This window comes from Bos grunniens, chromosome 6, assembly GCF_055505025.1.
Source record: "Bos grunniens cultivar Pamir isolate PY7600 chromosome 6, Bosgru_T2T1.0, whole genome shotgun sequence".
Lineage (NCBI taxonomy): Eukaryota > Metazoa > Chordata > Mammalia > Artiodactyla > Bovidae > Bos > Bos grunniens.
Window position 1 is genome coordinate 56,421,548 of NC_141170.1, and position 25,983 is coordinate 56,447,530.

Genomic DNA, 25,983 nt, shown 5'->3' on the forward strand with positions numbered 1-25,983 from the left:
AGTTTGAATGGAGTACAGGGACTTCAAACCCTCCAGCATAATGAAGAAACCAGTTTTTAAATGGGATCATGCCCTGCATCCTAAGGAGAGCATGACAATTTTCATTCAGAGGAAATCTGGTTTTAAAAGAACATGGAAAAGTTAAAGGGGCTCTTCTAGCACCTGTTTACTGCTTGTAGCATGTTAAGCTTACCATATAAACTAACTGTTTTTTTTTTTTTAATTGATCTGACAATTTCCAGATAAGTATTAAGAGTACTAGTTCAGGAGTCAGAATGCCTAGATAAGAAACTAAGTTTTAAAATTTGTATCTGTATGATCCTGGGCCTATTGTTTCACCTCAATATACCTCAGTTTAGTTTCTTTATTCAAAAAATGAAGATAATCAAAGTCTTTAATCTTTAGGGTTGTTGTGAAACTGAAGTACAGATCCATAGAAAGGGCTAAGCATGGTGCCTGACACATAGCAAACAGTGAATGTTGGCAATTATTATTATGTTAATATTATCATTATATTTGTTACCTCCCAGTAAGATGAAAATAAAAGATAATAAAAGGAACCTGAACTCCAAAATAATTTTTTTAACTTTTCAAAATAATGAAACATATACAAAATTCCATTTATGAATTTCTCAGTACTGAAATGCATCAACATCCTAATTCATCTCCAGAATTCTAAAGAAAATGGGCTATCACTCTTGTATAAATTTTCCACTGCTGACTCAACTGTCTTCAGTTTGAATAAGGTTTCCATCATGGTTATGGTTATTCACTGAGCTGAATACATCCTTTATCATGGTATGCATGCTAATGGTATGCATTTTTCCAAATAGTGACAATGTACATAATAATTCATAATAGTTGAATGGCAAACACAATAATAAACTGCTCAATAAAACCATTATACTCTAGCTTCCTTATAATCCACATTTTTGCATATGTGTATTAGAATGGAGACAGTATTTCTTTGTAGGTTGATATCATCATGAAATGCTAACTGTTGTTTGCAAAACATTTTCAAAGCAAGAGCATTTGAATTTTGTGGTCTGATTTTTTGTCTTTTCAGTTGTTTGTAAGTAGACCCTTACTGAAAAATACTAGACCTTACAGTGTTTGTGTAATTTTCTTCAGTGCTAGAGAATCCTGTCATTTAGTGGTGCTCCTTCCTGTGCAAGTCAGGTCAGCAGTTTAAAATACCAGATGAGAGGATTTGCTACCAGAAAACTGACATCAGTGGGCCATAAATGAGCTAATGAAAGTTCTTGTCCAGGACATAATATTTGTTTTCTTCAATGCCAGTCACTAAATGAAAACTCCAAATTTATTTAATTTGCTTATGATAAGAACTGGTGTAAACTTTTACTTTGATTATTTGCAAGGAGTATATTAAAGATCAGGAAAAGACTCTCATGCTGGGAAAGACTGAAAGCAAAAGGAGAAGGTGGCAGCGGAGGATGAGATGGTTGGATGGCATCACCAACTCAATGGACATGAATTTGAGCAAACTCTGGGAGACGGTGAAGGACAGAGGAGCCTGGCATGCTGCAGTCCACAGGGTCGCAAATAGTAGGGCATGACTTAGTGACTGAACAACAACAACAACATATTAAATATAGTGGGTCTACTAACGGTCTTATAGACAGCACTTTCTAGGGCCAGACCTTGATGAACAGATTTCTCCTTCCCCTCTTTCACTGACATATTGAAAGCTTATCATCTCCTTCCCTAATCAGACTAAACCACCACCACAAAAGTAAACCAAGCTGGACATGAATGGTAGAGCATTCTACCTGAGGCAAGTTAGGAAATATGAGGCAACTCCTTTCAGGGAGGTGGAGAGGGCAAGATGATGAGGGAAAAAGGAGAAGATTGCAAAGGGCTAGGGAATTGTCAAAGCAGAGTGGGAAGATGAAAAACTAGAATGCTGGACAGACCTGAAGAAAGTATCAATAAGGGATACTCAGGGGTGGAAGGAACACCTCCCAACCAAGGATGAGCTGAACAGAGAAAGGATGATGCACTAAAATGTTATCACTTGCACTCTATTCAGCTTAAAACCAGGACTCAATCCAGAGGAAAAGATTATTTTGTAAATTTTTTGGGTCCCTCCAAAATTTATGTGTTGAAACCCTAACCTCCAGTACCTCTGAATATATCTATATTTGGAGATATCTTTGAAGAGGCAATTAAGTTCAATGAGGTCTTTAATCCAGTGACTGGAAATTTGGACACAGACACACGTGCACACACAAGCCATATGAAGGCAGAAGGAGAGGATGGACAGCCATCTACAAGCCAAGGGGCGAGCCTTCAGAGGAAAACTACTCTGCGGACCTTGATCTTGGAATTCTTGCCTCCAGAACTCTGAGAAAGTAAATTTACTTAAACTATCCTGACACTGGTACTTTGTTATGGCAGTCCTAGGAAACAAATATACCTGGTATCTGTATGCTTTTGTCTAAGTTACAGAAACATCATTTATTAATGAACATTGCTACCCCATTGTTCAGCTTTTAGTAATTGATTCTGGAATTTAACAAATGTCTCAGTTGGTAAAGAATCTGCCTGCAATGCAGGAGATCTGGGTTTGATCCCTGGGTCAGGAAGATCCCCTGGGGAAGGAAATGGCAACACACTCCAGTATTTTTGCCTGGAGAATCCCATGGACAGAGGAATCTGAAGGGCTACATTCCATGGGATCACAAAGAGTCAGACATGACTGAGTGACCAACACACACACATGCACACACAAAGCAATTCGAAGTCTCAGGCATTGAGACACGTGCAAAGATGAAGGTGATATTGTCTGTGCTATCATGTTGTCTACATTCTCATAAGTGTTAAACAGAAATTTAGATGGAAACTGACCAGAGTTTTATGAACAGAGTGTGTGGGAGAACCAAGGATGGATGCCTGCCTGGCCTTTGTACTTGGGGAAAAGCCCAGACTACCCCTTATTGATACTCAGCCTGGTAGAGAAACCTTCTGGTTAAAGTGTCCTTAAACAGTAGATTGAAAAGCAAAGATTGAAACATTACTTCTCTCTTGTCATATGTAAAGCTTTTATGTATAATAAAAATCGTTAAAACCTAGGGATTTTCAAGCTCTATTATTCAAGCTTGCTATACCCTAATGAAGCAATTCTTTAATGTTTAGAATATCAATAGTATGACATCTCTTATGGCAATTATTGATTCCTATATATTAAAAAATGACTCTTTTTAACAAATAGAAGACAACCAACTCACATTTTTTTTTTTAAGAAATATGAGAAAATACTGACTCATACAGGTTAAGATTCCAGAACCATGTTTACTTTGAGCACAACTGCATCCAGGAACTCAACTGATGTCAAGGGGACTGTCTTTATCTCTTTCTCTTTCTCTCTCCCTCTTTCTCTTTCTCTCTCACCCCCTCATTCTCTTTTCCATTTCTTGGCACTGTTTTCTTCTAGTTTACTTCCTTCTTACTTAAACTCTGTCTCTATCATCATTCCTGGCACCTCTAGATTTACATCATAATTAAAACTAGAGATATCTACAGACTTAGGTCTTCTTCAATAAAATAGATCAGCAACAGTTTTAGTGTTTATCTAATTAGAAACATTATTTCACATGCTCTTCCTGAATGAAATGCAACGGCTAGTGGAATAGAACATATATACCAGTCAGAATTGGAGACATGCCCACCTTAGGAACTCAGGGTATAAACGGAGCCAAAGGCCAATCCCTACATGGGCCATGTGGACAATGTTAAAGTTGAGGTAGTGTTTAGATAAAGGGTAATGGATAAAGCATAGGTGCAAAACAGTAATTATGTACATCCTACTTAATACAGAATAATTTCTATTTCACATGTGTATATGTTAACTCTCCTACTTTGACTCATAAACACTTCTTTAATTTTTTCTATATTAAAAACAGCAAACATGCATATAGAACATAACCTGTGTCAAGCACTGTTCTTTGCACATATTGACTCATTTAATAAATAAAATAAATGTACAAGATATATTTATTATCTCCATTTTATAGCTAAAGAAGCTAAACCATCAAAGACTCAAGTGACTTTCTCAGGTTACAAAGCAATAGGGGGCGGAGCCAGAATTCAAACGCAGCTGGCCTCCCTGGTTTGTCGCCTCCTCTACTGTGTTATATTACGGCTTTCAGTGGGCAGTGTTTGGTAAATGTACTGAATGATAGAATGATAAAGGCATGATAGATCCAGCTTAACAGCAAGGAACTGAATCCAGAATCCCTGATTACCATGATAGGATTTTATCCATAAGGCCATATTATATTTGGAATGATTCACTTTGGTGTTCTTCTGACTTAATTTTCTGAATTAGAGTATCTTAACAATCAGGAAAGGAGTACGTCAAAGCTGTATATTGTCACCCTGCTCTTTTTTAACTTATATGCAGAATACATCATGCAAAAAGCCGGGCTGGATGAAGCACAAGCTGGAATCAAGATTCCTGGGAGAAATATCAATAACCTCAGATATGCAGATGACACTACCCTTATGGCAGAAAGCAAAGAAGAACTAAAGAGCCTCTTGATGAAAGTGAAAGAGGAGAGTGAAAATGTTGGCTTAAAACTCAACATTTAGAAAACAAAAATCATGGCATTCAGTCCCATCACATCGTGGCAAATAGATGGGGAAACAATGGAAGCAGTGAGAGACTTTATTTTCTTGGGCTCCACAATCACTGCAAATGGTGACTGCAGCCATGAAATTAAAAGACACTTGCTCCTTGGAAGAAAAGCTATGATCAGCCTAGACAGTATTTTAAAAAGCAGAGACAACACTGTGCCAACAAGGGTCAATCTAGTCAAAGCTATGGTTTTTCCAGTAGTCATGTATGGATGTAGTCCTGAATAACTATTGAAAGGACTGATGTTAAAGCTGAAACTCCAATACTTTGGCCTCCTAATGCAAAGAACTGACTCATTTGAAAAGATCCTGATTCTGGGAAAGATTACGGAGAAGGCAATGGCACCCCACTTCAGTACTGGAAAATCCCATGGACGGAGGAGCCTGGTAGGCTGCAGTCCATGGGGTCTCGCAGAGTCGGACACGACTGAGAGAGTTCACTTTGACTTTTCACTTTCATGCATCGGAGGAGGAAATGGCAACCCACTCCAATGTGCTTGCCTGGAGAATCCCATGGACAGAGGAGCCTGGTGGGCTGCCATCTATGGGGTCGCACAGAGTTGGACACGACTGAAGTGACTTAGCAGCAGCAGCAGCTGGGAAAGATTCATGGTGGGAGGAGAAGGGAATGACAGAGGATGAGATGGCTGGATGGCATCACTGACTTGATGGACACGAGTTTGAACAAGCTCCAAGAATTTGTGATGGACAGGGAAGCCTGGCATGCTGCAGTCCATGGGGTTGCAAAGAGTTGAACACGACTGAGTGACTGAAGTGAACTGATCACTTGTATGCCTTCCATCCTTGCTTCTGGATGAGAAGAAATTTTCTCTTAACCTGTGCTCTACTTATTTTATGTCATTTAGCACAAGATACACTCCTGAAAGCTCCAAGGGTCTAGGGAGTTGCAAATCAGGATGCTAATCTGTAAGATTTATTTTATCAACTGTTAACAGTCCTGTCAAAATATTAAAGATGTAGCTTAATACCCCCCTAGAAACATGATTTCAAATGGGGAATTTTCACAATACTTAGGTCTCTGTAAGAAAATGGTAAACGTGGCCATATGCACATTCTACTTTCTGTATAAATATAGTCATGTTTTTACACTGGTTCAAAAGGACAATTTTCCATTTTGAATCAACTTTGGCTTCATTTACAGAGTAATTTGGGACTTCCCAAGTGGCACTAGTGTTAAAGAACCCTCCTGCTAGTGCAGGAGACATCTAAGAGATACGAGTTCAATCCCTGTGTTGGGAAGATCCCCTGCAGGAGGGCATGGCAGTCCACTCCAGTACTTTTGCCTGGAGAATCCCATGGACAGAGGAGCCTAGCAGGTTACAGTCCATGCAGTTGCATAGCATCAGACACGACTGAGGCAACTTAGCACACATGCCCAAAGTGATTTATTATAGACAGAATCCGATTTATTTTAGTCTTAAAATTATGCATTAATAGATATTATAGATACAGATTCTAAACACACACACACACACAAACCCCTTTAATTTCTACCCTATAGCAACCCACTCTGGTGTCATCACACACCAAATCCTTACTTAATTGGCTCAGAAGAATCAAAAGCTCAGAAGAGATGGCTCTTAAAGTTTTTGTGAGTTAAGAACAAAGTTTGGTCCAAAAGCATCTGTTTAGATAGTAGTAAGAAGTTCAGCCTAAATAGAATCAATTTAAGGTCTCCATTTCAACCAAGAGATACTCCATGTATCAACAGTAAGACCAAGCTTAGAATTCCCTAAAGCCATGTTTCAGCACTCCATAAGCAAGTCACAGTCAAGTTGGTCTTTGCTTAGTTACAACAGGGTGACAGATGACCCAAGCTCTGTTCAATAAACAAATAATCAGAGAATTTTGGGCTATGGATTTCTTTGTTTCTATTTTTAATAAGCTTTCTAATTCACCAGAAAATAGCCAATGCATAACTAAAGACGAATGATAATGGATGAATTTAACAACTTATCCTGAGTATTATTTGTAAGGAAAAGTGTTAAGTTTTTAATATGCCTAAAGTCGGTGTGATCACTCACCTAGAGCCAGACATCCTGGAATGTGAAGTCAAGTGGGCCTTAGGAAGCATCACTATGAACAAAGCTAGTGGAGGTGATGGAATTCCAGTTGAGCTATTTCAAATCCTGAAAGATGATGCTGTGAAAGTGCTGCACTCAATATGCCAGCAAGTTTGGAAAACTCAGCAGTGACCACAGGACTGGAAAAGTCCAGTTTTCATTCCAACCCAAAGAAAGGCAATGCCAAAGAATGTTCAAACTACTGCACAATTCCACTCATTTCACACGCCAGTAAAGTAATGCTCAAAATTCTCCAAGCCAGGCTTCAGCAATACGTGAACCGTGAACTTCCAGATGTTCAAGCTGGTTTTCGAAAAGGCAGCGGAACCAGAGATCAAGTTGCCAACATCCGCTGGATCATGGAAAAAGCAAGAGAGTTCCAGAAAAACATCTATTTCTGCTTTATTGACTATGCTAAAGGCTTTGACTGTGTGGATCACAATAAACTGTGGAAAATTCTGCAAGAGATGGGAATACCAGACCACCTGACTTGCCTCTTGAGAAACCTGTATGCAGGTCAGGAAGCAACAGTTAGAACTGGACATGAAACAACAGACTGGTTCCAAATAGGAAAAGGAGTACGTCAAGGCTGTATATTGTCACCCTGCTTATTTAACTTATATGCAGAGGACATCATGAGAAACGCTGGACTGGAGGAAGCACAAGCTGGAATCAAGATTGCCAGGAGAAATCTCAATAACCTCAGATATGCAGATGACACCACCCTTATGGCAGAAAGTGAAGAAGAACTAAAGAGCTTCTTGATGAAGGTGAAAGAGGAGAGTGAAAATGTTGGTTTAAAGCTCAACATTCAGAAAACTAACATCATGGCATCCAGTCCCATCACTTCATGGCAAATAGATGGGGAAACTGAAAACAGTGGCTGACTTATTTTGCGGGGCTCCAAAATCACTGCAGATGGTGACTGCATCCAATGCTTACTCCTTGGAAGGAAAGTTATGACCAACCTAGACAGCATATTAAAAAGTTGAGGCAAATAAATTAGTAAACCTCAAAAAAAAAAAAAAATTAAAAGCAGTGACATTACTTTGCCAACAAAGGTCCGTCTAGTCAAGGCTATGGTTTTTCCAGTGGTCATGTATGGATGTGAGAGTTGAACTATAAAGAAAGCTGAGTGCCCAAGAATTAATGCTTTTGAACTGGTTTTGAAGAAGACTCTTGAGAGTCCCTTGGACTGAGGAGATCCAACCAGTCCATACTAAAGGAGATTAGTCCTGGGTTTTCATTGGAAGAACTGATGTTGAAGCTGAAACTCCAATACTTTGGTCACCTGATGCGAAGAGCTGACTCATTGGAAAAGACCCTGATGCTGGAAAAGATTGAGGGCAGAAGGAGAAGGGGACGACAGAGGATGAGATGGCTGGATGGCATCACCATCTCAATGGACATGGGGTTGGGTGATGGACAGGGAGTTGATGATGGATGCAGGACAGGCGTGCTGCGGTTCATGGATAACAAAGAGTCGGACACGACTGAGCAACTGAACTGAACTGAACTGAAAATCTTTAGGATATATCAAACTCAGTCTTACAAAATTACAGTAATCATAATAGCAACAATATAAATATGATAAAGAAAACACTGTGATCCTATTTGAAATCATGAAAGAAATACAATCTGTCAGGAGTGCATATCCCAAGATGAAAGAAGGAAAGCATAATTGTAGATTAATAAAATTAAAAGCACAGCCAGACTTTAATAATAATAAATATTGAAACTTGCTCTCTTTTATTTTTTTCCTTCAGTGGATATTTTCATTTCAGTTCATATCAGAATGTTATTTTAAAATTTTGCTTTTCTGTCACCATATTAACTCCAGGAATACATATGTAGCACATTTTGCTTTTGATCAAGAAGGCACTCGATCACACCTTTCTCACTGGTATGGAAATGGCCTATCTTTGAACAGTCTGAGCTGAGTTTGGGAGTTTTTATTTTAAATAAACTTTTTGAACAGCTAAAAAATATACATATATATCCACCAGATTTTAATAATATTAAAAATGTTTTAAATGTTCCATTAAATTCAGTTAAGCTTCTGAGTTAACTTTAAATAAACTTTATTGCTAAGTCACTTCAGTCGTGTCCGACTCTGTGTGACCCCAGAGACGGCAGCCCACCAGGCTCCCCAATCCCTGGGATTTTCCAGGCAAGAGTACTGGATTAGGGTGCTATTGCCTTCTCCAAAATAGAACTTTATATATACATATATATAGACATATGCACATATAATTTATATCATATGTAAGCTTTATATTATATGTACATATGTAATATATATACATGTATGTATGTGTGTGTATTAGTCACTCAGTCATGACTCTTTGTGACCCCATGGACTGTAGCCCTCCAGGCTCCTCTGTCCATGAAACTCTAGGCAAGAATACTGGCTGCTGCTGCTAAGTCACTTCAGTCGTGTCTGACTGTGTATGACCCCATAGACTGCAGCCCACCAGGCTCCCCCATCCCTGGGATTCTCCAGGCAAGAACACTGGAGTGGGTTGCCATTTCCTTCTCCAATGCATGAAAGTGAAAAGTGAAAGTGAAGTCCCTCAGTCGTGTCCAACCCTCAGCGACCCCATGGACTGAAGCCTACCAGGCTCCTCCATCCATGGGATTTTCCAGGCAGGAGTACTAGAGTTGGGTGCCATTGCCTTCTCCAGGGTATCTTCCAGACCCAGGGATGGAAACTGGGGGTCCTACATTGCAGGAAGATTCTTTATTGTCTGAGCCACCAAGGAAGCCTATACATGTATTATATATATTTTACATTTTTTATCTTTCAAAATCATAAGACCCAGAGCTACCTGAAATTCAGATAAATCATAGAAAATTTAGCCCCATAGTACAGTGAAAATATCTCAAAAATCCCACAAATTTCAATATTGTTTTTTACTTTTAAAAAAATCACCAATAAAATATATTTTTTTTTACTTCAGATGACTATTCTGCCATAAATATTCTCTTAATGATTCCTATCAGTTCTGACCCCATTATACTCCTCTTTCTTTTATAGCCACAAGTTAAGAAGCTATTTATATAGTTTTCTCAGGTGTTAACAGTTCCTCCAGCTGACATCAATGTGACAAGATAAACATTTATAATCCAGTTACCAGCTTTCTGGTCATTTACATTGTCAGTTTCATTCATCTTCCCATGAGCAAGTCAGTATGAAATAACATAGGCCTATCAGAGAAAAATGAACCCGTGGGATCCTCTTACTGCTGTCAGTTCCATTCAGCATAATTACTAGTTCATTATACACTGACTTTTGATATTTAGAATTTAGAAAAAAATTAGGTATGATTATTACCAAGAAAAATGTCAATGTCTCAGAGCATACTATCATTTGGAAAATTTGATACATACCAGTGAGCATTTAAAAAATGGTGATAAATTTGAATTTAAAGAAGTAGAAAAAATGGAAATTGCTATCCTCTTTGGGTTCTTGATTGGCTGTGTTTGAAAAGACAGAATAAGATTAATATGCATCTTAACATGGTTGGCCAAATCCCAGCAAGACACTGAAAAGTCGACAGTAGGTAGGCAGGGAAACTGTGGCACTGAAAATCCTTAGCAAAGGCCCAAAATAAAGGAATGAAATAATTACTACAATGAATACACTGAAACACGTATAATGGAGTCTTGCAATAATCTTTTTAAACTAAATGGTCAATTGTATACTGGCTGAGGGGAAAACAAATATACACAAGCTTTGAAAGGAAAATAAGGAAAGAAACATGCTGCTGCTGCTGCTAAGTCACTTCAGTCGTGTCGGACTCTGTGTGACCCCATAGACAGCAGCCCACCAGGCTCCCCAATCCCTGGGATTCTCCAGGCAAGAACACTGGAGTGGGTTGCCATTTCCTTCTCCAATGCATGAAAATGAAAAGTGAAACTGAAGTCGCTCAGTTGTGTCTGACTCTTTGTGACCCCATGGACTTCAGCCTACCAGGCTCCTCCATCCATGGGATTCTCCAGGCAGGAGTACTGGAGTGGGTTGCCATTGCCTTCTCCGAAGAAACGTGAAGTACTGTCAATCCTGAGCTAAAATTCCTGATTAAAATATGCAAGTTTCCAGCTAAATTGCAGTGTGACTTGAAAACATGATTTGTCTTCCCTGGAAGCTGTAGACTGTATGAGGCCAGGAATCTGGTGAGGTCACACAAGGCCCATGAAATCCAGTGAAAAATAGAACAGTAAAGCAAAATCCCCTATTGAATGTAAACAGATGGAGAAAACAGTAACTTTGCATGCAAATACCTAGAGTTAGGTGCCTGCTTGGAATTCTATCAAACCATGAGCAAAAGGCAGAAAAGGTCCCAAGAAAGATAAATGAAATCTTAAAAGAAAATCAATAAATACTTGAAAATATTTTTGAGCAATTTTGATGTGTATAGTGCTAAAGGCTTTCACGTGTTACATAACTCAGTCCCAGAAATAATTTATATGAGGCTTTCAGTACATTTCCTAGGACATGGTAGGGCTCTTCAAGGCAGCAGTGGCCATAACTATGATTATTACCGTTCGGTTCAGTTCAGTCACTCAGTTGTGTCCAAGTCTTTGCCACTTCATGGACTGCAGCATGCCAGGTCTCCCTGTCCATCACCAATTCCTGGTTTTACTCAAACTCATGCCATTTGAGTTGACAATGCCATCCAACCACTTCATCCTCTGTTTTCCCCTTCTCCTCCCACCTTCAATCTTACCCAGAATCAGGGTTTTTCAAATGAGTCGGTTCTTCGCATTAGGTAGCCAAAATACCGATGTTTCAGCTTCAACATCAGTCCTTCCAATGAGTATTCAGGACTGATTTCTTTTAGGATGGGCTGGTTGTATCTCCTCAAGTCCAATGGACTCTCAAGAGTCTTCTCCATCACCACAGTTCAAAAGTATCAATTCTTTTGCACTCAGCTTTCTTTATAGTCCAACTCTCACATCCATATATGATCACTGGAAACATCATAACTTTGACTAGATGGACCTTTGTTGGCAAAGTAATGTTTCTTCTTTTTAATATGCTGTCCAGGCTGGTCGTAACTTTTCATCCAAGGAGTAAGCATCTTTTAATTTCATTGCTGCCGTGACCATCTGCAGTGATTTTGGAGCTCAAAAAATTAAAGTCTATCACTGTTTCCATTGTTTCCCCATCTATTTCCAAAGAACTGATGGGACCAGATGCCATGATCTTCGTTTTCTGAATGTGGAGCTTTAAGCCAACTTTTTCACTCTCCTCTTTCACTTTCATCAAGAGGCTCTTTAGTTCTTCTTAGCTTTCTTCCATAAGGGTGGTGTCATTTGCATGTCTGAGGTTATTGATATTTACCCAGCAATCTTGATTCCAGCTTGTGCTTCATCCAGTCCAGTGTTTCGCAAGATGTGATCTGCATCTAAGTTAAATAAGCAGGGTGACAATACACAGCCTTGACGTACTCCTTTTCCTATTTGGAACCAGTCTGTTGTTCCATGTTCAGTTCTAACTGTTGCTTCCTGACCTGCATACAGATTTCTCAAAAGGCAGGTCAGGTGGTCTGGTATTCCCATCTCTTTCAGAATTTTCCACAGTTTATTGTGATCCACACAGTCAAAGGCTTTGGCAGAGTCAATAAAGCAGAAATAGATGTTTTTCTGGAACTCTCTTGCCTTTTCCATGATCCAGCAGATGTTGGCAATGATCTCTGGTTCCTCTGCCTTTTCTAAAACCAGCTTGAACATCTGGAAGTTCATGGTTCACGTACTGCTGAAGCCTGGCTTGGAGAATTTTGAGCATTACTTTACTAGCGTGTGAGATGAGTGCAATTGTACGGTAGTTTGAACATTCTTTGGCATTGCCTTTCTTTGGGATTGGAATGAAAACTGACCTTTTCCAGTCCTGTGGCCACTACTGAGTTTTCCAAATTTGCTGGTATATTGAGTGCAGCACTTTCACAGCATCATCTTTCAGGATTTGAAATAGCTCAACTGGAATTCCATCACCTCCACTAGCTTTGTTTGTAGTGATGCTTTCTAAGGCCCACTTGACTTCACATTCCAAGATGTCTGGCTCTAGGGGAGTGATCACACCATCGTGATTATCTTGGTCATGAAGTTCTTTTTTGTACAGTTCTTCTGTGTATTCTTGCCACCTCTTCTTAATATCTTCTGCTTCTGTTAGGTCCATACCATTTCTGTCCTTTATCGAGCCCATCTTTGCATGAAATGTTCCCTTGGTATCTCTAATTTTCTTGAAGAGATCTCTAGTCTTTCCCATTTTGTTGTTTTCCTCTATTTCTTTGCATTGATCGCTGAGGAAGGCTTTCTTATCTCTTCTTGCTATTCTTTGGAACTGTGCATTCAGATGCTTATATCTTTCCTTTTCTCCTTTGTTTTTCGCTTCTCTTCTTTTCACAGCTATTTGTAAGGCCTCCCCAGACAGCCACCCAGGACTGATATCCTTTAGAATGGACTGGTTGGATCTCCTTGTAGTCCAAGGGACCTTCAAGAGTCTTCTCCAACACCACAGTTCAAAAACATCAGTTCTTTGGCACTCAGCTTTCTTCACAGTCCAATTCTCACATCCATACATGACTACTGGAAAAACCATAGCCTTGACTAGACGGACTTTTGTTGGCAAAGTAATGTCTCTGCTTTTGAATATGCTATCTAGCTGGGTCATAACTTTCCTTCCAAGGAGTAAGCATCTTCTAATTTCATGGCTGCAGTCACCATCTGCAGTGATTTTGGTGCAAGGAGATCCAACCAGTCCATTCTAAAGGAGATTAGTCCTGAGTGTTCTTTGGAAGGAATGATGATAAAGCTGAAACTCCAGTATTTTGGCCACCTCATGTGAAGAGTTGACTCATTGGAAAAGACTCTGGTGCTGGGAGGGATTGGGGGCAGGAGGAAAAGGGGACAACAAAGGATGAGATGGCTGGATGGCATCACCGACTCGATGGACATAAGTCTGAGTGAACTCCGGGAGTTGGTGATGGACAGGGAGGCCTGGCGTGCTGCAATTCATGGGGTCGCAAAGAGTTGGACACGACTAAGCGACTGAAATGAACTGAACTGAACGGTCTAATAGTTTACCCTACTTTCTTTAATTTAAGTCTGATTTGGCAATAAGGAATTCATGATCTGAGCCACAGTCAGCTCTTGTTCTTGTTTTTGCTCACTGTATAGAGCTTCTCCACCTTTGACTGCAAAAAAATCAATCTGATTTTGGTGTTGACCATCTTTGATGTCCATGTGTAGAGTCTTCTCTTGTGTTGTTGGAAGAGGGTATTTGCTAGGACCTGTGCGTTCTCTCGGAGAAGGCAATGGCACCCTACTCCAGTACTTTTGCCTAGAAAATCCCATGGATGGAGGAGCCTGGTACGCTGCAGTCCATAGGGTTTAGAGTTGGACAAGCCTGAGTGACTTCACTTTCACTTTTCACTTTGATGCATTGGAGAAGGAAATGGCAACCCACTCCAGTGTACTTGCCTGGAGAATCCCAGGGACAGGGAAGCCTGGTGGGCTGGTGTCTGTGGGGTTGCACAGAGTCGGACACGACTGAAGCGACTTAGTAGTAGTAGTAGTGCATTCTCTTGGCAAAACTCTATTATCCTTCGCCCTGCTTTGTTCTATTAATCATGCTCATTTCTATTCTCTTTTCTTTGAGAGTCAATGATATTAAGTGAAGCAGAAAGTTGTGTGTCTGGAATGGGACTTGTATTTATTCAGTGCTCATAGTATGCCAGAGTTTTAGTGACTTAATGCATAGCAAATTAAAGTAATTTTGAGGTAACTTTATTTTCCTCGATTTATAGATGAGAATACTGAAATTTTCTTTTTCCTCTTAAACTTTTTTCTCCTTTCCATACTCTCTTCCTTACTTTGGTCTTTACTTCTCCATTTATATATTTATCTGCTTTCTCTCAGGGAGTCCGAGAATAGTTAGCTAGTTTACCTACATAAACAGGTGTAAATCAAAATAAAATAAATGCTTGTATATATATATATAGAGAGAGACATATATATACACATGTACATATATACATATCTGTGTGTATACATTAATGAAGTGAATCTTAATAAAGAGGAATTGGTAATGGAAGATATTGAAAGTTTGATTCAGATGAACAGACCAACGCATGACACTATTAAGAGAGTTGCAAATTGGTCTCTAAGCTTCCTTACATTCATCTAATATATAGAAGCAATCTTATAGGGGTCTTTGCACATTTAGAATAAAAACAAAATACTATAATAAAAATAGAAAATAAAAATATTTTCAGTTTCCTGAAACTCAACTGAAGAGAGAACAGAATTAAAACCTTTTTCCTCCCTTCCCTTCTCTAAAGCCACCCTACCAAAGAAGAATAAAAGCAATGTAAAATCTGTCTTAAATGAAACAAGGAGATGTTTTTAACCATAAAACACCATATAAGAGGAAGAGTAAATGACTTAAAGAGGTCAAAACTTAAGGTCAAAACTAAGCAATGGGGACAATATCACTTTCCTGGCCAAACTCCAGAAAGACAGAAATTGCAGGCACAATTTAGAGGCAGAGAGGAGGAGAAATTGAAAAAGAACTGTTCAAACATCCGTTTCACAGCAATCAGGTCTTCACTCCCCTCATGGTGAGTGGGATTGGTGACTTGTCCTCCCTGTACCTGAAGCAGTAGGAACTATATGGAGAAACTGAGACAGAGAACCCTTGCCTTGAGAATAGAGGATGTGACTGAGGAAGAAATAGGAGATAAGGGTGCCTTAGTGAGTACAGGGTCTGGGGCAGAGTCTCTTTTGCCCTAACTGGCTCAGGACATCCCTAACCCGGCATTTGTTCATTAAGCAGAAGACTGAAGGACCCTTTCCTGGAAAACTGAACCACTCCAGAAAAGAATTCCATAGATACTGACAAGGGGAAAAAAAATTCAGTTCATAACGTCACAATGAAATCACTGATCTACAAGCTTGTGTGTGTGCGTAGTTTCTCAGTCGTGTCCAACTCTTTATGACTTCATGGACTGTAGCCTGCCAGGCTACTTTTATGCAATTAATTTTTTATTGCCTCAAGTACAATTATGATCAGTAAACTTTAGAGATGAAAGATAAAGAAAGACAAATAGAAACTAAAGCAACATTTAACTCAGAACAGAGACAACATGGGTTAAAATATAAATACTAACCATATATGTGCATATATATAGTTTTCATATAATATTATTCATGTATAACATACATAATATTAGATATTTTTCCAAGACATTGCATTCCTTTTAAAAAGGATCAAGGTCACATTAAAGAAAGAATATTCAAAGAACAAAAAATAGAGATAAAATCATATCAAAAATAGAAATTTCAATAGAATGAACAAAAGATGTTGGGAAAAGCTAATAATTTATTTTTTAATATTTCTATATAAAATAGAAGAGGGGATAAATGGAGGAGCAATCTATAAGCCCGAACAGCCCAGTTGCAGAAAGAAAAAACAGAAAATACTTGCAGAGAAGAGATAAAGACTATTTCTGTGCTCTAGATGAACATGACTCTCTAGAATATAATCCAAGGAACCAAAAGTTTCTCCCTGAGACACATTATCATGAAATTTCAAAACATCAAGGACAAAGAAAACATTATAAAAAATTTTCAGAGCAAATAAACAGAGCATGTATAAGAATGGGATATCGGAATTGCAAGAGATTTCTCAAAGGCAACTCTTCAAGCAAGAAAACAAAAAGGAAATTATTTCAGCAAATATCCTCCTGCTGGAGAACTCCATGGACAAAGGAGCCTGGAGGGTTACAGTGCATGGGGCTGCAAAGAGCTGACATGACTGAGCAACCAAGACTTTCACTTTTGCACCTTTTTTCTTCCTTCTGAAGTTTTACACAAACATGTATCATTAGTCAAAATTGTGGGTAGAACTGTGACATCTTCAAATTTTCAAAGTCTCTTAAAAGATACTTCCCATACAAATTTTCTTAAGCAGTTCCGAGAGGATATTTTCCAGCAGAAATGAGTTAAGGAACTAAAATAGGAAAGACTCTTTAAAGCAGAGAGTTAGAGGGAATCCCCTAGCAAAGTGTTCTATAGAAGTAAACCACTTCAGAATGAACATGAAGTTGGAGGGTTCCTAGAAAGATTTTTTTTTCAGAAATAGCAATAAATTACATGACAGATTTGACTAAATGGAAAATTATATGGACTGATATTATATAGACTGAGTAGAGAGCATGGTAAGTCTCAGATGCAAGCATCCCAACATTGACCTGTCATGCCCTAAACATTTAATTGATATACTATTCACTTTGATGCATTGGAGAAGGAAATGGCAACCCACTCCAGTGTTCTTGCCTGGAGAATCCCAGGGATGGGGGAGCCTGGTGGGCTGCCATCTTTGGGGTTGCACAGAGTTGGACACGGCTGAAGCGACTTAGCAGCAGCAGCAGGAGTTATTGTTAGTTACATCCTGAAAAGCAAGTTCTTCTTTCTTAAACAGGCTAAACAGCATAGAATGTGAGGTGGAAAACATTACTTCTCCCCATTTATTATCATTATGAAAGACAGCTTTTTTCCAAGGAAAGCAAAATTTATGAAATTGTACAATGAGATGAGTGAAAAAATTTTATTTAACTATTTTATATAATGAAGAAATTTTCATTTCTAAATGAACAGCATGTATTCAGACACTTCCATTTCAGACTCACATTTGTCACTTTCCATAAATGCTGGCAGAAACCAAACTGCTTAGGGCTCTTTCAGGAAACAGCTTGTGATTTTTTTATAAATGTTTAATAAACCATTTCCATGAGCCTGGTATCTAGTGGTAGATTTGTTTTGAGCCCTCAGAAGCCTGTAGCTATCTGGGTCACTGCTCCTCTCTGGACTCTCTACCTCTTGACCATATGCTTTGAGAGTACCTCCCACAAGCTCATGCACAGAAGGGAATGCTCTGGAGTTGGCTGATGCTGTTGCACTGATAGTGCAGATCAAGAAAAATCATACAGGTCCCCAGGCCATGTATTTTTAACTTAAGTTACACCCTTTTGCTAATTGCACCAGAAACTATTCCCATGGAGGTATTAAACTGTGGTCTTCATTATAATCCAAAGAAGTTTAAAATAATTATTTTCCAGTGTCTACCTCTGTGTTAATACCTTACACCTTCCTATTCCTTTAAATAATTAAATATATCATTAGGGCTTCCCATGTGGCTCGGTGGTAAAGAATCCACCCGCCAACGCAGGAGACACAAGAGACGTGAGTTTGATCCCTGGGTTGGGAAGATTCCCTGGAGAAGAAAGTAGGAACCCATTTCAGTATTCTTGCCTGGAGAATCTCATATATCAGAAGAGCCTGGTAGGCTATAGTCCATGGGATCACAAAGAGTCAGACACAACTGAACACACACACACAAGGATTTTTTAAATTAGATTGATTTCAAGCATATGGAAATCAGAGATGTGAATTAAAAGTGAAAATAAGATGCCTCTGTCTTAAACAATTTTTGAAGACTCTTCCAAATGGATTATTATGTCCCCTCCAAGAAGACCCCTGAGGTCATCTGATTTTGTACCAAATGGTCTGCATGCCTAGGGTGGATGACATTTAAGCCATATTTAAGTTACCTCGTAGGCTGGGATGAAATTTTACTTTAAAAAAGCAAAATTCTTATGGCTCATATTTAGGTCTCACAAAAATAGTGTAAGAAAGAAGATTTTACTTCTACTTTAGGAAATGTTACAAGAAATCTCTGCATAAGGAAACCAAAGGAAAATTAGAACTTGCTACATTTATGCAAGTTGGTATTTGCTGAGCATTTCCTGATATTCGACATTTTTCTCTTATGTTTATCCCTAGCTTAGAGAAAAGCAGACTAAAGACAGTAGGCAAGAAGAATCACGACGCAGCCCAACCAGAGCACCAAAATCTACTATAACCTATCTGCCACTGGTGAGATGCCCAAGCTTGCAACAAATATACTCTGAAGCCCACTTTGGAGAATTTAGGAAATTTAACATTTGCACAACTAACCTCATTCAAGTGAAGTCCTGAAACCAAAGTTAACTTTAAGCAACATCAGTTAAATGAGTATGTTTATTTTAAAACAGGAATGAAAATCTACAATATTTCCCCTGAAATCAGACAAAAGTCTTAATGGTTGCTAGAGCTTTTCAAACATCTTTCAAGTACATTTTTAAAGCCTCAAGTCTCTTACAATAAATGTTTCCATCTCATTGGAACAAATTTTTCAACTTGTTTATAATTTTTCTACCCTAGGCATAAGCTAACATTTAGCAAGGACTCCAGAGAAAAGTAAGGTCCCTTTATTATCCTAAGAATCTTTCTTAATATCAAAATACATATCACTTGGAGTGGAGTGGAGTAGGGAGAACAGTAAAGCAATCCTGTCATGTAGGAAAATTTGTCATGTTATTTTGTGGAAACCTGAAGTTTCCAATTATAGTTTGCATGACAGTTGGATGAAACAATATTTTTGGACTCTCAAAATTTATTCTTGTCTACCTTTTGTTCATGTCCAGTAAGAGTTAAGATGCCTTTTGAACCCTGGAATTATCTTTAAAATATTTGTCCACGACAAAGGCTTTACTGTGGACAGACTGCATTATTCACAAAGGCCTAGTTTTGACATATGGTTCTCTGCATGAGTTCAGCTGCTGGCTGGCTCTCAATCTGTGAGCTTTACTGCCAGCTAGAATCAATATCATTTTGTAATAGGGGCACAGCTATTATTCTTTTGTAGAAACAGACATTTGTCTCTGGCTTCCGAAGTCATCCATGGTCTGTTCCACACGTTTAGATACTTAATAAAAAAACAGTATCTTATATTCCTTCACATGTCTGTATATTTGATCTCCCAAAGAAATTCACTAAGTCAGGAATTATGTTTTACATATTTTTGAATGTATCATAGTTTTACAATAGTACTAGATACATTGGTGGGACTTCCCTGGTGGCTCAGTGGTAAGGAATCCACCTGCCAATGCAGGAGACACATGCTCAATCCCTGGGTTGGGAAGATATGAAGAAGTGGCTACCCACTCCAGTGTTCTTGCCTGCGAAATCTCACGGACAGAGACAATTTAGTAACTAAACAAGTTATAATGGTAAGTGCTTCCAGTTGTTGAATTGAAAACTATATATAGATACTAGCTACAAAATGTGTTTTACATTTTGTTTCTATAATTTAATGGGAAAACCCATAGTAAAATATGAATATTTATGAGTTGCGCAACCTTAAATTTTTTCAGGGTATTAAATCTTTGGGAAGCCTAAGCAGAAAGTGCAGCTTAGCAGCATCACAAGTTAAAGTAAGTGTGTCCCAGAGAAAGGTGGATGCATACTGTTGTCAGTGCTACCACAGGATGTGAGAGGTAGGAGATAAACATAGAAACTTCCAGGCCATCTCACTCCTTTTTTTTTTTTTTTTAACTTAGTAGCAGATTCATTGCAAACTGAGATCCCCTCTAAAGAAATTGAACCAGACAGCTGAGGGAGCAGAATGTAAATAACTCACTGTCCTAATGAAGCAAAGAAAACCATGGCAGAGTTGATTACCTAAGATGTAGTTTATGCAGTTATCAGAACAGAAAAAAAATAAGAAAAACAAAGTAGGGCAAAACATAAAAGTTATTCTTGACTAAGAATAAATGTTTTCACAATTGTATGCAAGATCTTTTTCTTGCTTTTTGATTCTTTATTGCAACTGTCTTTTCTTGTTTCATTTTTGTAATAGCTTCTTTTAATTTTCTAAGAGTATCACTTATGTTTCTTTCTTCTTTCTGTTTTTCCCATGCTCTCTCACTGTTGCCTCCTATTCACGCTAATCTTCATCTTTCATGATAGAGATTTTCTTGGATGATTCATGGATTTCTGTTCCTATTTAAAGTAAAGCAGGCAAAAGCTCAGTGAGTGTTTTGTGCACATAGAGAGGAAAAACAGATAGCTAAGCGCTGGACTTCTTTAAAAATCATTCTTCAATGCTATTATCTGTATGCCGATCTTTTCTCCCAGCCTTCCCGTTTCTCCACAGACAAATCTCAGTCCTTTCCAGGACTGATGCCAGAACCCTCCGAACCAAATGGATAAAGGGGCGGAGCTCTTCCCATTCAAGGTTCAGATTTTCACACAGTCTGCTGTCTTCGCTATGGCAACTCACCCCTGATCAACTCTTCTTGGGACCTGGGCCACAGAGGTTATGAGGATTTACTCTTCATTGAGTAACATTCCCCTCTCCTTCAGGGTGAGGAGGAGAACTCCCTTGGACAGATATCTGGACATCTTCTTGGTTCTTATACAAATGATGTTACATAAGAAAAATTCATGACAGAATCAAACCATTATGCATTTACTGATTTCTCTGTTTAGTTACTTCCTTTTTTTTACTTGTTTACTTAGTTATTTGATCTCTCACTATCACTTTAAATTTTATTCATTGATATATCCCCCACCCTAAGGTGAACATTTCCAGTTGACCTCCATACACCCTGGGGTTACTTTCAGACTCATAATCCCCTTTAACTCATAAACTGACTCAGATTGTAATTAGTATGCTCAATCCTAAGAAGTCTTCAGGCCCTATATTTAATTCAGAAATCTTTTCCTCTCCTTTTTTCTTCTCTCTTCTTTAGAAAATAGAAGCTCCTAGTGCAGGAATAAGTATGCATTCAGTTTTCCTTTTATCCATGCCTACCTTTTTATTATCTTTCCAGCTTGCTTAGGTTAGTTTTTATCCTCTTATGTTAAAGATTGAGGAAAGGGCACATTTTCATAAAGAATGTCATTACTCTGTGAATTGGGGATCTCTAGATTACAGATGCATAAGGCTCACGCTCTCTGGGACACCTCTGTGGAATTCTGGGAAATTCTCACATGTTAACGAAATTCCAGTTCAGCTCCTTAACATAGGAAATGTGTGTTTTACTTTACATAGGCATCACCCCTCAAACTCTGCTTCTTACCTCACAGAGACATCACTCTTGAGATCCACTTGCCCTTAAGCAGAAGACCTCTTGGGACAGAATTAAACAGCCCTGAACTAGCTTTCTCACTTTGCCCATACAAATCCATGAACAACATGGTAATCTATATTCTGTTGCCTTGGGTCATTTTATCTTCCTCAATCAAGAATCAGACATCAGCCATTTTTGTTCCCCAGATAAGGAATACGTTTCAGTATCTCTAAGTGGTTCAGGGAAACCCTCATCACTAAGGTTAAAGGAAAGAAGAACAACATGCAAAAACTCCCTCAAGAAGCTAGTAGAAAAATGTTCATTCCCCACTCTCCAAACAAATAAGAGAATTGATCAAGGGACAAATTCCTCCCTATTGCTGTTATAAATAATGTCTTTTGTCATCTTGAATCTAACTATGAAATTTCACATTTACCATATAACTGTGTCTTATTAGAAACTTGGATGTAAAACTATTCCATTATACAAACTCTTTATGCCCTACCAGCAGAGGTATTTGATGCCTCTACTTCTGGAGCACATCTGTATTTTGACATATTTATCACCATCTTCTGTTGAGTCTCCTCATAGCCTCATGGATAATTAGGTAAAGAATGGAAAAAATGAATAAACAAATGGGTGAGTGGATGGTTGAATGGATTATAATGAATAATATGTGATAAAAGTCACTACTGGAAATCTGCTGACACTCTTAAAAATCTAGTCCCCGCGTCTAGTCCCCTTAATTGAGCTGGATCTGCAGTTTTAGTATTATTTATTTAGTATATAAATAAAATATTTATTTGTTTAACTTCCCTTCTCCATTCAAACTTTATCTTTCTCAGTCCTCAACTAGTCAAATAATAGAACAAGGCTCCCAGTAGCATGCTTACTGATAAAATACATTTAAGTCCATTAAGAACAAAATACTGAATGCTGAAAACTTCAGACATTTGGTGAAATATGGAAAAAGAACGATTTTTGGTCAGAGGCTTTGGAGTATTCCAATATGCTCCCCTTCCTCTTTCTTTTTGGTTCCAAGAGTAATGAGGAGGCTTGATATTTGAGACTCAAGGTACATGGGTTTTCTAAACATCATTCTCAGTTATGGAAAAAAGTACATTTTATAGATTCACCTTAAAGGATAATTATTAAATGAGAGACATTGTTCTAAACTCTTGGGATACAAAGATGAGAGATACCCACACAGCAATACAGGACACACCTTATTAATGGCAAGGAAAGAGTGAAGTGGGACCACCAAAACTAAATAAATAAATAACTCTCTCTCTCCCCAAAAGAAATAGGGCAGACTTCATAGAGGAAGTGATATTTTATCCAAAATTTAGAAGAATAAGAATTCAAACAGGGGTTTGGAGAAAGCAAAAAAAAAGAGAGAGAGAGAAGAGCATTACAGGCAAGAAAATACCTTGAGCAAAAGCATGGATATGTGAATTAAAAGCTGGGAATTTCTGCTGCATGATACAGCTAAAGGGGACATGTGCTCAGTCATATATGACTCTTTGCGACCCAGTGGACTATAGCCCGCCCAGCTCTGCTGTCCATGGGATTTCCCAAGCAAGAATACTGGAGCAGGTGCCATTTCCTTATCCAGGGGATCTTCCCAACCCAGGGATCAAACCTGTGTCTTCTGCGTTGGCAGGCAAATTATTTAACACTGCACCATCTGGGAAGTCCTATTGGGAATGCTGGGGATAGCAGTCCTAAATCAGGTTATAAGATTGTAAAAGTTCTTTTATGTTGTTTTAAGACATTTACCTGTCTGCTGTAAGTGGTCCAGAGACAACAGAAGCTGTTTTTGTTTGTTTAAAATATTTATTTGTTGAACTGTGTCAGGTCTTGGTTGTGGCATGCCAGATCTTCAGTTGCAGCACACAGACTCTTAGTTGCAGCGTGTGGAATCTAGTTCCCTGACAGGGTAAGGAACCCAAGCCCCCTGCACTGAGACCATGGGGTCTTAGTCACTGAACCACCGTGGAAGTCCCAGTAATAGAAGTTTTAAGGGGAAAAAACAATAAGATCAAAACTGTCATTCTGAAAATCAACTTTGAAAACAATTAGAAGGTTGTATCAAGACCAGGAGTAACAGTGCCTGGAACCATTTATTCAATTATAAAATTCTCATTTATAAAATTTATTCATAAAATACTTAGCATCATTATAGGCCAGGTTCCAGGCTAGGAGCCAGAGATAAAGGGAGAAAGGAGGCCTCATGAACACTCTGTGAGAGATAAACAGAGTGATCTAATAGAGATAACTCCAGCAAGTGGGAAGTGCTTCTTTAGATCAGGTAATCAATGAAAATGTTCCTCGGGATATGATCTCTGAACCACTGGCCTCTGAATCACCTGGGAACCTTGTATCAATGCAAATTCCCAGAGCTCAGGCTCATACTCAGTGAATCAGGATTTCTGAAAGTGGAGACTAGGATTATGCATATGTTAGCAAGTACCTCAAGATAATTCTTAACCATGCTAAAGTTTGAAAACACTACACTCCAGACTAGGAGCTTTGTTAGAGAAACAGTGCACAGAAGGAAGAACATATGAGCAAAAAGGATGGAAAGATTCTGAGAAATTTTAAAGATACTTACAGTGTGGCATCTAGAAGAGGGAAAAATGATCCAACTATTGACCCTGCAATACACAGTCAACTATCAAATAATTTAATGCACATAATGAACAAATTCACATCAAAGTTGTCACAGTTTATGGGTCCTTGATATATTACTCTCCATTTGAAAAAAAAAAAAAGTTTATATTATAGCTGAAGATTCCTGAGGAATAAATCTGCAAATGTAGAAATTTAGCCTCCCTGACAGGTGGAGAAAAAAAAATATTTTAGGTTGGCACAAATGATTATGATGAGAGTGAAGCATAATGCGGAAGCACCCAGATGACAAAGCAGGCAGACAATTTAATTCTAGAGGAAAAAAATTACAACTGCCATACTTCAGTTTGAATGCTACTCTAACAGCATGGGCAATTTTTTATACTAAATATTTGAGTTCTTCTGGAAATTAATGTAATTGTAAACGTTGAAGAAAAATTTATGATCAACACAGGCCCCTAGCAAAGTCTTGATTAATCCCAACATTCAATTTTTAAAGTTTAAACCACAGAGGGTGTGAATATATGGCCTTATGGTGATCATATGCATTTTTTGCCATGGTTATGAAAGATGTCCTTGGAAAGACAACACTGAAAGTATTCCTTACATACCAAGAAAGTGGTACACCAGGATCTGTTAACAAAAATCGGAGTCCTTTCTGCCTGCATAGCTTATGTACCCAGTCCTCAAGACCATATGTGCTGAGATGATGCTTACATAGAGTATTATGATACTGCATCTTTTACAGTACTTGGTAACTCAGACAGTAAAGAATCTGCCTGCAACTCAGGATACCTGGTTTGATCCCTGGGTCAGGGATCCCTGGAGAAGGAAATGGCAGCCCACTCCAGTATTCTTGCCTGGAGAATTCCATGGACAGAGAAGCCCGACAGGCTGCAATCCATGAGGTTACAAAGAGTGGGCCTTGATTGAGTGACTGGTACACACACAGAAGGCTTAGAGAGCCATTTCATATGCATGAAATTAATGAATTTTCATGGTAAGTTCATGAGAGGTTTTATTATGCCATTTTAGGCATAAGAAGACTTAGGCTTGGAAGGTTTAATAACTAGCCCAAGAATACACACCAAGGTAGTCACACATGGAGGTAGTAACAGGGTCCACATATCAGACCACTCACTTTGAAAAAATGTCTAGTGCTCTTTCTTTGAGAAGTCCCTAATATTAGGTTGCATTAAAGAGAGGAACTTTGCCTGGGCACCCTTTCCCCTTTGTTTTAGCTTATTCTCTCTCTTCTCCTCTCCCTCTCTCCCTCCAGCCCCTTCCTGAAAAGTATACCCTTCCAAGTTCAGGCCAACCCTGCAGGTTATGCTGAATGCTCTCAATGAGAAACTGTTAAAGTTTCCCTTCTTTGGTGATATTCTGAACTTTGAACCTCTTTCTTGGCTTTCAAAGTTTAAAGGTGCTGTTGGCTCATTCCTGGAAGGCTCATTTCTCAGCAGGCCGAAGTAGCACTAGTCAGTGACCTAAACAATTTACACTTACCAAAATGCCATTGCCTGATATTAGCTTAAATTTTTCTCATGGTTTCTAAACTTTAAGTACAGATAAGGCTACAAAGAGACTCAGCCTTGGCCATGAATGCATCTTGAATGTAGCATCCTGTCAAGGAGACAGCTTCTCTTGCCCCT